Here is a 12938-nt window from a genome sequence, read left to right as displayed (position 1 = left end):
AGCCAGCCGGCCCTTTACTTATGACACAGGCGCACGCTTGGCACTACTTTGTTGATGCACGTGCGGCTACTGCGCACACAATTCACAAACACAGAAAATAATTTTTTTTTTGGTTTGGACTGGAGTGTACTTTGGGGGTTACAGCACCCTTTAACGGTCAAGCCAGCCGGCCCTTTACTTATGACACAGGCGCACGCTTGGCACTACTTTGTTGATGCACGTGCGGCTACTGCGCACACAATTCACAAACACAGAAAATAATTTTTTTTTTGGTTTGGACTGGAGTGTACTTTCGGGGGTTACAGCACCCTTAACGGTCAAGCCAGCCGGCCCTTTACTTATGACACATGCGCACGCTTGGCACTACTTTGTTGATGCACGTGCGGCTACTGCGCACACAATTCACAAACACAGAAAATAATTTTTTTTTGGTTTGGACTGGAGTGTACTTTGGGGGTTACAGCACCCTTTAACGGTCAAGCCAGCCGGCCCTTTACTTATGACACAGGCGCACGCTTGGCACTACTTTGTTGATGCACGTGCGGCTACTGCGCACACAATTCACAAACACAGAAAATAATTTTTTTTTTGGTTTGGACTGGAGTGTACTTTCGGGGGTTACAGCACCCTTTAACGGTCAAGCCAGCCGGCCCTTTACTTATGACACAGGCGCACGCTTGGCACTACTTTGTTGATGCACGTGCGGCTACTGCGCACACAATTCACAAACACAGAAAATAATTTTTTTTTTGGTTTGGACTGGAGTGTACTTTCGGGGGTTACAGCACCCTTAACGGTCAAGCCAGCCGGCCCTTTACTTATGACACATGCGCACGCTTGGCACTACTTTGTTGATGCACGTGCGGCTACTGTGCACACAATTCACAAACACAGAAAAATTTTTTTTTTTGGTTTGGACTGGAGTGTACTTTCGGGGGTTACAGCACCCTTTAACAGTCAAGCCAGCCGGCCCTTTACTTATGACACAGGCGCACGCTTGGCACTACTTTGTTGATGCACGTGCGGCTACTGCGCACACAATTCACAAACACAGAAAATTATTTTTTTTTTGGTTTGGACTGGAGTGTACTTTTGGGGTTTACAGCACCCTTTAACGGTCAAGCCAGCCGGCCATTTACTTATGACACAGGCGCACGCTTGGCACTACTTTGTTGATGCACGTGCTGCTACTGCGCACACAATTCACAAACACAGAAAATAATTTTTTTTTTGGTTTGGACTGGAGTGTACTTTCGGGGGTTACAGCACCCTTAGCGGTCAAGCCAGCCGGCCCTTTACTTATGACACAGGCGCACGCTTGGCACTACTTTGTTGATGCACGTGCGGCTACTGCGCACACAATTCACAAACACAGAAAATAATTTTTTTTTGGTTTGGATTGGAGTGTACTTTCGGGGGTTACAGCACCCTTTAACGGTCAAGCCAGCCGGCCCTTTACTTATGACACAGGCGCACGCTTGGCACTACTTTGTTGATGCACGTGCGGCTACTGCGCACACAACTCACAAACACAGAAAATAATTTTTTTGGGGGTTTGGACTGGAGTGTACTTTGGGGGTTACAGCACCCTTTAACGGTCAAGCCAGCCGGCCCTTTACTTATGACACAGGCGCACGCTTGGCACTACTTTGTTGATGCACGTGCGGCTACTGCGCACACAATTCACAAACACAGAAAATATATTATTTTTTTAGCACTTGGGGGGAGCACCCCTGATGGACAGAGCACCCCCTGGACAACACTACAGCACCCCTTTAGGACTGGGACACTGCACAGGACTTTGGAGTGGACACAGCCCCTATGGAGAACTGACTGCACAACACAGTCCAGCCAGCCCCTATGGACTTTGAAGTAGTGGACACAGCCCCTATTAACAACAGCAGCACAGCACAACACAGCCAGCCCCTATGGACTTTGAAGTAGTGGACAACAGCAGCACTACACTACACTACACTACACAGCCCTAACTCCCACCCTCCCTCTTCACTGTCCACAGCCGAGTGAGAAAATGGCGCCGACGCGGGTACCTTATATAGGATCCAAAACCCGCGAGACTCGGAAGGCGGGATGATGACGTTTTGCCTCGATTTCAGATCCGAGTCAGGCGGGAAAAGTCGAGCCTGACTCGGATCGGACTCGGATCGGGGGGGCTCGGGGGGGTTCGGATTTCAGAAATCCGAACCCGCTCACCCCTAGTTGTAACACTTGACCTCTATTCTTCACATCCAGTCTCTCTCTCAGGGTTATATTTACTAAAGTGCAGGCTTTTAGAAGTGGAAATGTTGCCCTTAGCAACCAATCAGATTCTATGTAACATTTATTTAGCACCTTCTAGAAGATAATAGCTAGAATCTGATTGGTTGCCTTAGCAACCAATCAGATTCTATGTAACATTTATTTAGCACCTTCTAGAAGATAATAGCTAGAATCTGATTGGTTGCTATGGGCAACATCTCCACTTCTAAAAACCTGCACTTTACTAAATAAACCCATCAGTGTGGTTTCCTCTGTATTTGAAATATTTGTAGAATACATCCTGTTATTGCTTAAGATCATACCTAGGCAGTTGCCTAGGGTGCCAATGTTGAGGGTGCACCTAAAATGATTAGCACAAAGTCACCCATCCAACTTTTTAATCCCAACACAGACATAAAGGAGAAGCAGAGAGCAGTTTCCTACATGTGAAGCTGATGGCTAACAAGCCACAATGTAATTGTTAAGCTGCACACTTTTAGTCTGAGAAGCTCCACGCAACCAGTCGGTTAGAAGCATGGGGGAGGGGACCACTTCATGTGGAGAAGGGACACAGTCCAGGGCAACCCAAGACTTGCACAGGCCCTTTCCAGGATGCAACCAAAACTCTTTCACTTATTTCCCGTCTCAACTCAAGCAAAGTCCTATGATCTGGCGTTCCCCCCAACCATCTATTCTATACCCACATTGCCGTGACTGTGATGCACTGACTGGTCTCAACGAACAATTAGTAGACTGCTGGTGCTGGTGGCTTTTCCTTTTATGATTGTATATGTCTGTCAATACTTACCTACATTTTCTTGCTCCACTCTGGGAAATACCGGAAGGGGAGATCCAGGGGGCAGGTGTGTGTTGGGGGTGTAGATGTAATTTGTGTCATAACAGCCCATCCCTGCTGCAAAATCTCAGGTATCGTGACATCATGCAATAGGGGCAGGGCTACAATGATTCAATTAGGTGCAAATCAAATTTTGGTCTGTTCACCAAGGACTCCCGGAAGAATATCCCCAGTTAAGTGGGCAGGATCCAGGAAAATGGGGTACGCTCCTCACTGAAACTCGGTAGTCTCCAACACATTCTAAGAGGGTAGTCAAGTAATGCTTTGCCTTCGGCACAAATATGGAAAAGCAGTAATCAGCTTTCAACATATTCCTTAATAATCATTTTTTTTAAATTAGGATACAAGTCATACCCTTATCCACCCAGAGCACACCACAGATTTCTAGGCCATATTCCATTTTGTAGTGATTAAATAGTACTATCCCAAGGAACACAAGAATGCTACAGAGTGAATTCTGATTTCACTGTGCCAGAGTTCTCTGTGCATGGGCTATATCCCATCGCCAGTGCAATTTTTGCTGAGATTGCTTCAGAAATATGGTGCCTGGGCATAATGGTGCGGGCAGCTGGCAGGGTATCTCGTTTGGGCCCCAAGGGGCCGTGTGCACTGCAAACTTTGCATTCATTATAGATACACCAAAGGATGGTAGTGCTATTGTTTGATAAGATTTAAAAAATATATAAAAAACATTAAAATGAAACTAGAATAACATAAAATCATCTAAACAAGAATTTTTTCAGTGTACTGTGTCTTTTAGACCTTTTATGTTTGGGGGTACTTTATGCCTTAATGACCAGACTAAGGGGGAGACTTACTAAGCAGATGTTTGGTATGCTGCCTGCAAACTGTTACAAATGGCCTGTCCCAAACCACAGGATTTACTCTATGTTTTGCTGATTGTAGGTACCAAATACCTGATTGATTTTGTACCTACTGTAGGAGCCAAATGAATCCGCACTGGCTCCAGCCAGGGGATGGGTTGGATATCATCATGAATTTTCAAGATAAGAAATATATATACTTTCGCAATATGACTTTTAGGTTAATAATAATAAATCCATTCCAGGATGTGCACTTTCATATCTGGGTGTTTGGGTGTTAAGCTGCTTGGATGAGCTGTCCTAGGCATGTACTGTAGTCTCCTTTGTACAGTAGTTTATGTTTTGTTCTTGGAATGGGTGTGACATTTCTCTCCTCTATTAGACTTGCCCATTCAGAAATATTAGGAATCTGTACATGCAAATAGAGTACAGTACAGAACCCCTCCTAGATTGCATCTCCTCCCCCTCCTACCAGAATCTAATAGCAGAGCATCATGTGTCACATTACAAAATACTAAAAGGCTAAGGGCCTGATTCAGAGCCGTTCGCTATTTGCGGTCGTTCGTTCAAAAACAAGGGGTGGCTAGTCAAATGATCCGTTCGCAAATTGCAGTCTGTTCACACCTCTAAGTCTGAACGAGCGAGCAAAACATGCGCTCGTTTATTTGATAAAAACGCCCCCTGGCCGCTCGCACCATACGTCATGTCCGCTATTTATTAGATTAATCGAGTACAATGTACAGCGTATGAACTGCTCGCTATTCTTGTGGTTGGTTTTTTCAACCGCTATTTTGCGAGCAGTTCTGAGTTAAAAAAAACCAAGTGACGTGGTAAATGACGCTGCTGTATTAATTATGCACTCCCTTAAAACGCCCGTTTTGACCTTTAAGCACGCCTGCGTTCGAATTCCACTCCCCCGTTTTCAAACACCTTCCCCTGTTACCACCCACATACGCCTCATTCTGTCACTCAAAATAGCAGGCACTCGCTATATAGCGTACAAACGATTTTCGGCCGCACTGACTGGTTCGCGCATGCGTACTAAAAACCGTACGCATGCGCAGATGTGCGAACATCGCTCGGAACGAGCGTACGGCCGCTAGCGAGCGGCTCTGAATGAGGGCCTAACTGTAATATTTTCTACGTTTTAGTATGGTGTTTCTCATAAACCAACTTAGGGGTAGGCAACGAGTGCCACCATCATCTATACTAATATATACTATAACTATACTAATATAATAAGAACGTTGGGCCTGTCTGTTTCAAGTTGGCGCAAAAACGGATGAATCGATTTTCATGAAAACTGCATCATTTTGTAGTGGAAACTCCTAGAAACAAATAACCTGCACTTTGTTTCATCTTGATTTGATAAGGTAACGCTGAGCAATGACAAAAACAAAATTATTTGACATTGTCAATGCAAGAGGTAGGTGTGTCACCATGCACACTGCCGGTAAGGAGTGGGGGAAGAGGGGCTTTGGGCTCGCATTCACTTAAATAGGATAGGCTACAAAGCAGTCTGCTCACTGGGCACACAGTGACATTGGTTTGAGTGGTGGGTGCAGGTGCTGCCACCAGTCTGTATAGCGCCGCTGGTCATGTGGGCCACTCCCGCGACAGGGCCCCTATGCAAAGCAATACAACTAGAACACCTCAAATAAAAAAATGTTGGCAGAAGCAATTTCATTGTGGATGAAGCCTCGGGCAACAGTTAAAAACACACCAATGTTTTTGAAGTTAGTAAATACTGTAATATCACAAACTTGATGCTTTTTTTCATTATTATTAGTAATTGTATTTATAAGGCACCACCGTACCTGGTAAACATAGAAATTAGTATCAGGGTATCAGAACATAAATACAATATACAATATGCAAAGGTAGATTATAGCATAAGTACATAGGGAATCGGTATGTAATGCCGGCTATCGGGATGCCCACTGTCAAAATACCGACAGCGGCATTCCGGGGGTTGGTATCCTGACAGGGGTCGGGTACGTATACTTACCCTTTCCTCAACTCCCCCTAACCTTCCCTTCTTGTAGCCTAACCTTAACCCTCCCCACGCCACACCCTAACCCTCAACATCCCTGTTAGTGCCTAAACCTAAGTCTATCCCCCTTCATAGATAATGTGGTACGGTTCAACTGGGCATTTCCTCTGAGTGTAAGCAGTGAAATTTGATAGATCAATGTAGAAGTGTAAAGATGTCACAGAGATGGCGCTACTAAAATAAATCATACATCAAATATGCTCTGTGTAGTATACACTGAGTAGCGCCATCTCTGAAACATCTCCCCCTTCGTGCCTAAACCTAACCTTCCCCCTTTAGTGCCTAACCCTACCCCCCCCAGTGGTGCCTAACCCTAACCCTCCCCCCTAGGGATGCGTAACCCTAACCCACCCAAAAACCTAACGCTAACCCCGCTGTGCTACCTAACCCTCCCCTCCCTGCGGCTAACGCTAACGGCTCCCCGGACTTACCTCATATGGGCAGCCATCGTTCTGGATTCCGGCATCTGGATTAAGATAGGTGTCGGTATTTCGACGCCTGTCTTAAGTGCCTTGTCGGGCTTCCCCCATCGGGATTTAGACCTGCGACATCGCGGCCACCGGTCTCATAACTACATCCCGTACATAGCATAAGTAACATATATACCAAAAACTGGGTAGGATAGATACTGTTACAGGAGAAGGCATAGGGCAAGTAGCAGATGCATACAGTGGCAAGCCAATTAGGGATCCTGTATCCAACATATGGGTGAAGAAACAGGGGCTGATTAAGTGATACACAATGGTTTGCCTACATCTCCGATGGTCTTTGATCTGCATATGCACAGGATCTGTACTGCGAATGTGCTATGAGATCGCTTGCAGTGCCCCCTTTAGAAGTAATGGAGGGGACGGCAACAGGGACTGTTTCTCAAAACGGAAGCGTGTTGCCTCCATTTTGTGATGCAGATTTACTGGCCTTGGCCAAGGAGATGAGTCGGCCATTCTGAGTAGCCTTAGGCTTACTCAGATGAGCAATGCTGAGACCGATGGTTGCACTGGTGATCCAGTCTGATTCTTAATGGCTATTGCTGTCACACGTGTCAGTCGACACATACAACCATGGTTTTAGCTTAGCCGCAGCTTCAACCAGCCTGTTGCCATTAAGAGTCAGCCTGATGCTTATTAGCTGCTACTGGTGGATGTCTCTGTGATCTACCGGTTGAGTGTCTGCTGTCAACCATGATCAAAACTTTGGCCACCGCTGCCATACACTCTCAGATAGGTGGTCTGTCTAATGGTGAGTATATCCTAGCTCAAATAATCTCATTTGTCAGGCATGCTGGAAGATTTCTTGTGCCCGACAGACTGATAATTGCTGTTCAGTTGTACCCATACACTGCAAATATCGGCCTGATCAGCCGAAAATTGACTGATCAGGCCAATAATTGCACAGTATATGGCCACCTTTACTTTCACAATCTCCCTGAAATGATTTTTCAAAAGTAGTCCTGTATGATCGCACCAGTGGTGTGAAACTGTCATATTGAATCTCTTTATGCTGCCATTTTCAATTTCAAGCAATAAAGCAACAAAAGGATGGATAAAACTATTAATGCAAATAATACTCATACTAGCAGATTAAATCCACTTGCATAAAGACATGCAAAGCTGTTGGCAACATCTTATGACTTATGGCGCTAAATGTAATAGGTTACGAATATGTTAAAAATGCAAGTTTAGCGCTAAACTCGCATTTTTTATGTAACCGCAAGGTTCACCTCAAGTAACCTTGCGGTTACATCATTGGATACAATGTAGCGATTCCCACCATAGACTTCATTGGAGATTTCACCCCATTAAAGTCAATGGAGGAGACAGGCTGACTGTGCATATCCATTCAGCGGGCAGCTCCGACGTAGACGCCTGCTGATTGGCTGGCGGCTCTTGTAATGACTGGGCACACGTGTGCCCCAGTCATTCGCGCGGCGGAAAGGTATGTGTAAACACATTTCTTTCCTCCTGGTCGACCTGGTTTTGGGTTTTTTTCTTTTTTTGTTTTAACCCACTGGATGCCTACAGGGACTGATCATTGCATAGGAGTGGTGAGTATGGTTTTTTGATTACAGGTACCCTATAGATTCCTACTGGAAAAGGGGACATGATTGCTTCAGGGATACTAGATGAGTATGTGTGTCAGTGAGTGTGAGTGTGCATGTGTGTTTAAATAAAAGTGTACATTCATGGTGTGTCTTGTCTTTATTTAAATATTTCTTTTGCAGTGGAACTACAGGTACCAGCGAGCCCGTAATGCCCCACATGCTGGTACTTGTGAGTCTCCAAGGAGGCTTGCTGGGACCTGTAGTTCCACAGCATAAGACCATATTTACAGTTCTATTTTTCACACCACATTTACGCAATCAACTCGGCACCCACCAGCCAGGGGTCCCGGGCTATCAGCGCAGGCCTGGGGTGCCCTGGAGAAGGGAACCAGAGATCCCCGGCCTGGGTTGACTAGCGGACAGTGCTAGTGCTAATGCTTTGGCTGGGGAACCTGGTGAAAGGGTTTCCCTGGCATTACTCCCCCGCTACAAAGAGTCCGGTGCTGTTTATAGTAATTCCAGGGAACCCTACTCGTTTTGTCCCGTTTATCCACAACCAGGACCAGATCAGAAAACCCCTGTGCTGGTACTTAAAATACAGGGGCTCCCTACACATTTTGCCCATGTATTTTAAAAACCAGAACAGGCTGTACAGAACCCAGGGCTGGTTGTGCTTCTGGGGAGGGGGTGCATGTCTTTTTTTTTTAACACACAGACATAAGCCTTCACGGATCTCACTGATCTGTGAATGCTTGTTGCATTAAAAGGTGTGAGTTTACATAGGGAAATACTCGCACATATTTGCGTGTAGTAGCGAGTTGAATTTTTACTAAAACTTGAGCCCTATTACATTTACCCCATGGTGTTTTATTTATTCTATGTTAGTATAGGAAATGAAAATGTAGTAAATTATTACACAAGGAATGAAAATGTAGGAAAGGCTATGCAAGGAATGAAAGTGTAGGAAAAGCAGGGAATGAAAGTGATGGAAAGGGTAACGTAAAGAATGAAAGTGTAGGTTAGGTTACACAAGGAATGAAAGTGTAGGAAAGGGTTAAGCTGGGAATGTAAGTTTAGGAGAAGGTTACTTAAAGGATAAAAGTGTAAGTGAACATCTAAGAAAGGACAATTAAGCAAGTTTCCGTGATAAATTCTCAATATTGTTCTCTACTGTGTGCATACCTTGTGATCCACCTAACTAGAAATTGATTGTGTTTCTGTCTGTTTGTAACTGTTACAGAAGAAGTATAATATACACTAAAGTGTCAAAGGTCATGGGATAGATGCCTATCGTTGTGAAGGGTACATGAAGTCCATGAAGGGCTGCAAATGGTCATCAAACAATGCAGCCTAGCAGTTACCAGTTAATGACGTGTTCAGAAGGAGCAGCAGTTTCAACCCATACCATGTGAACACACTACACACCATTATGGAGCCACCACCAGCTTGTTGACAACTGGGGTCCATGGCCTCGTTGGGTCTGTGCCACACCTGTACCCTACCATCAACCCGAAACAACTGGAACTGTGACTCATCAGACAATACCATATGTTGCAAGTCCTCTAGTGTCCAATTACCAATGTCACAAGCCCAGCTGAGGCATTGTGCCTGTTATTGTAGTTAACAGGAGCACTCTGGTGCATCTTCTACTCCCATATCCAATGGAAGAACGCTGCCCTGACCTGCTGGATATGCACCTGGAACCTCCTGAATTGACTGTGGATGTGATTTGAGCCAGTGTCACTTGTCTGTTGCCACAAACAAATCTGTCCAGAGGCTACTGGTAACAATCATTAAGCACCTGTGTTTGGCCACTACGCTGTCCACAATGGGGTGATAATGCCTTTCATGAGGTATTTCCGGTACACACATGACACCATAGACTGAGGAATGTTGAATGTCCGTACAACTTCGGAAACGGGATGTCCCATTCATCGGACACCGACTATCATGCCCCGCTGGAACTCTGATAATTCACATCACCTTGCCATGAGCAGCCTAGCCGATGTTTAAACTGAATCATGAGATGGGCATTTCCAAGATGTTACAGTATGGTGATGTCACCTACATTACCTTTACATACTGCTATCCCATGACTTTTGGCACTTCAGTGTACAGTACAGTACATTTCAAGCTCAGCATACGGTGAACTTCACTTCATATGGGATGAATAGGCAATAGCTTGTTGCTATGCTGTAAGTTTTGTTCCAGCTCTACACTATGCGTTATGCAATATTCTAATGAACAATATCTGATCGGATCAATTTCCATTACAGTTCCTACCTGGAAGACCAAAACAAAGCATGTAGAAAATGGTGCTTAACTCAAATTTCTCTTACCTCAGTCCAAAATGTGAAGTTATCTCTTGAGCTTTCTGTTGGCATCAAAGCTCAAAATGTATTTAATGGTAAATAAAGGAATAGGGGGAGGGACCCTAGATTGCACACCCTAAGCACAATGTGAGGTGCTACTTGCTCCCCTCCCCCTATGCATTCTGTACTATGTGTATGTACAGTCAGGTGCATAAATATTGGGACATTGACAGAATTTTCATATTTTGGCCTCTATTCACCACCACAATGGCTGTGAAATGAAACAAACAAGATGTGCTTTAACTGCAGACTTTCAGATTTAATTTGAGGGTAATTACATCCAAATCAGGTGAACTGTGTAGGAATTACAACGGTTTCTATATGTGCCTCCCACTTTTTAAGGGGCCAAAAGTAATGGAACTATCAACTCAAAAGCTATTTCATGGACATGTGTGGGCTATTCCCTCGTTATTTCATTATCAATTAAGCAGGTAAAAGGTCTGGAGTTGATTCTAGGTGTGACATTTGCATTTGGAATCCGTTGCTGTCGACTCTCAATATGAGATCTAAAGAGCTGTCACTATCAGTGAAGCAAGCCGTCATTAGGCTAAAAAATCAAAACAAACCCATCAGAGAGATAGCAAAAACATTAGGTGTGGCCAAATCAACTGTTTGGAACATTCTTAAAAAGAAAAAATGCACCGGAGAGCTCAGCAACACCAAAAGACCCGGAAGACCACGGAAAACAACTGTGGTGGATGACAGAAGAATTATTTCTCTGGTGAAGAAAAACCCCTTCACAACAATTGGCCAAATCAAGAACACTCTCCAGGAGGTAGGTGTATATGTGTCAAAGTCAACAATCAAGAGAAGACTTCACAAGAGTGAATATGGAGGGTTCGCCACAAGATGTAAACCATTGGTGAGCCACAAAAACAGGAAGACCAGATTAGAGTTTGCCAAACAACATCTAAAAAAGCCATTACAGTTCTGGAACAACATTCTATGGACAGATGAGACAAAGATCAACTTGTACCAGAGTGATGGGAAGAGAAGAGTATGGAGAAGGAAAGGAACTGCTCATGATCCAAAACATACCACCTCATCAGTGAAGCATGGTGGTGATAGTGTCATGGCGTGGGCATGTATGGCTGCCAATGGAACTGGTTCCCTTGTATTTATTGATGATGTGACTACTGACAAAAGCAGCAGAATGAATTCTGAAGTGTTTCGGGCAATATTATATGTTCATATTCAGTCAAATGCTTCAGAACTCATTGGACGGCGCTTCACAGTGCAGATGGACAATGACCCGAAGCATACTGCAAAAGCAACCAAAGAGTTTTTTAAGGCTAAAAAGTGGAATGTTATGCAATGACCAAGTCAATCCCCTGACCTGAATCCGATTGAGCATGCATTTTACTTGATGAAGACAAAACTGAAGGGAAAATGCCCCAAGAACAAGCAGGAACTGAAGACATTTGCAGTAGAGGCTTAGCAGAGCATCACCAGGGATGAAACCCAGCGTCTGGTGATGTCTATGCGTTCCAGACTTCAGGCTGTAATTGCCTGCAAAGGATTTGCAACAAAGTATTAAAAAGTGAAAGTTAGATTTAGGATTGTTTAGTTTGTCCCATTACTTTTGGCCCCTTAAAAAGTGGGAGGCACATATATAAACCATTGTAATTCCTACACCGTTCACCTAATGTGGATGTAATTACCCTCAAATTAAATCTGAAAGTCTGCAGTTAAAGCACATCTTGTTTGTTTCATTTCAAAGCCATTGTGGTGGTGAATAGAGGCCAAAATATGAAAATTCTGTCAATGTCCCAATATTTATGCACCTGACTGTATGTACACTGGAAGGACGAGACTCCTTCTACCTTAATTAGCACCCCTCCCATCTGTTTCTGTGTGTTTTTAATTAGCAAGCAGTCCTTGCACTCCAAGACTGCACATTTAATAAGGCATAGTGAGGGTAAGACCTACTATATATATGCTGTATGTTAGGTTTGGGACTGATATTGGGCCACGGGGTTCTCTGGGCTGGTGTGGCTGGACTGTTTCATGGCATCATAATGTACACTTTTTCACTTTTTTAGTTTGCTTTTTATATATGTAGCACTTCATACACTTTTAATTATAACCTCTTCCTTATGTAAGACTTAACACATAGGAGTTTCTTTATAATTCTTTAACCATCACTTGTAATCTCGCACTAGTGTGATGCTGTGGGGTGGTTCTGCTGGGTTGCCCTGGGGTGTCCCGTGCCCTGTATTTGTTCCATAGAAGTGTTAGGGACCTGACTGATAGAGGTCACCTGGATGCGGTGGGCAGGACCATAATTATGGCCATTATTATGCTAAGAACCTCTTTGCTGCAATATAGCAGTATTATTAGGTTTAGCATGGTTAGAGTGTGCACTTGCATTTTTTTCTTTTTTTCTCTTTTTCTGCTTACATATAGGATTACCGCTATAAAACATAAGTTACACATCATGGTACCAAATTGCCATTAATAATAGAATGTCATTGCCAGTCTGAATTCTATATGTCTCTATTACTGCACACAATGTTCAACCAATGGGGCTGATTCA

Source organism: Taudactylus pleione, unplaced genomic scaffold, assembly GCF_031769625.1.
Source record: "Taudactylus pleione unplaced genomic scaffold, aTauple2 ptg000290l, whole genome shotgun sequence".
Taxonomy (NCBI): domain Eukaryota; kingdom Metazoa; phylum Chordata; class Amphibia; order Anura; family Myobatrachidae; genus Taudactylus; species Taudactylus pleione.
This window is presented reverse-complemented; position numbering follows the sequence as displayed.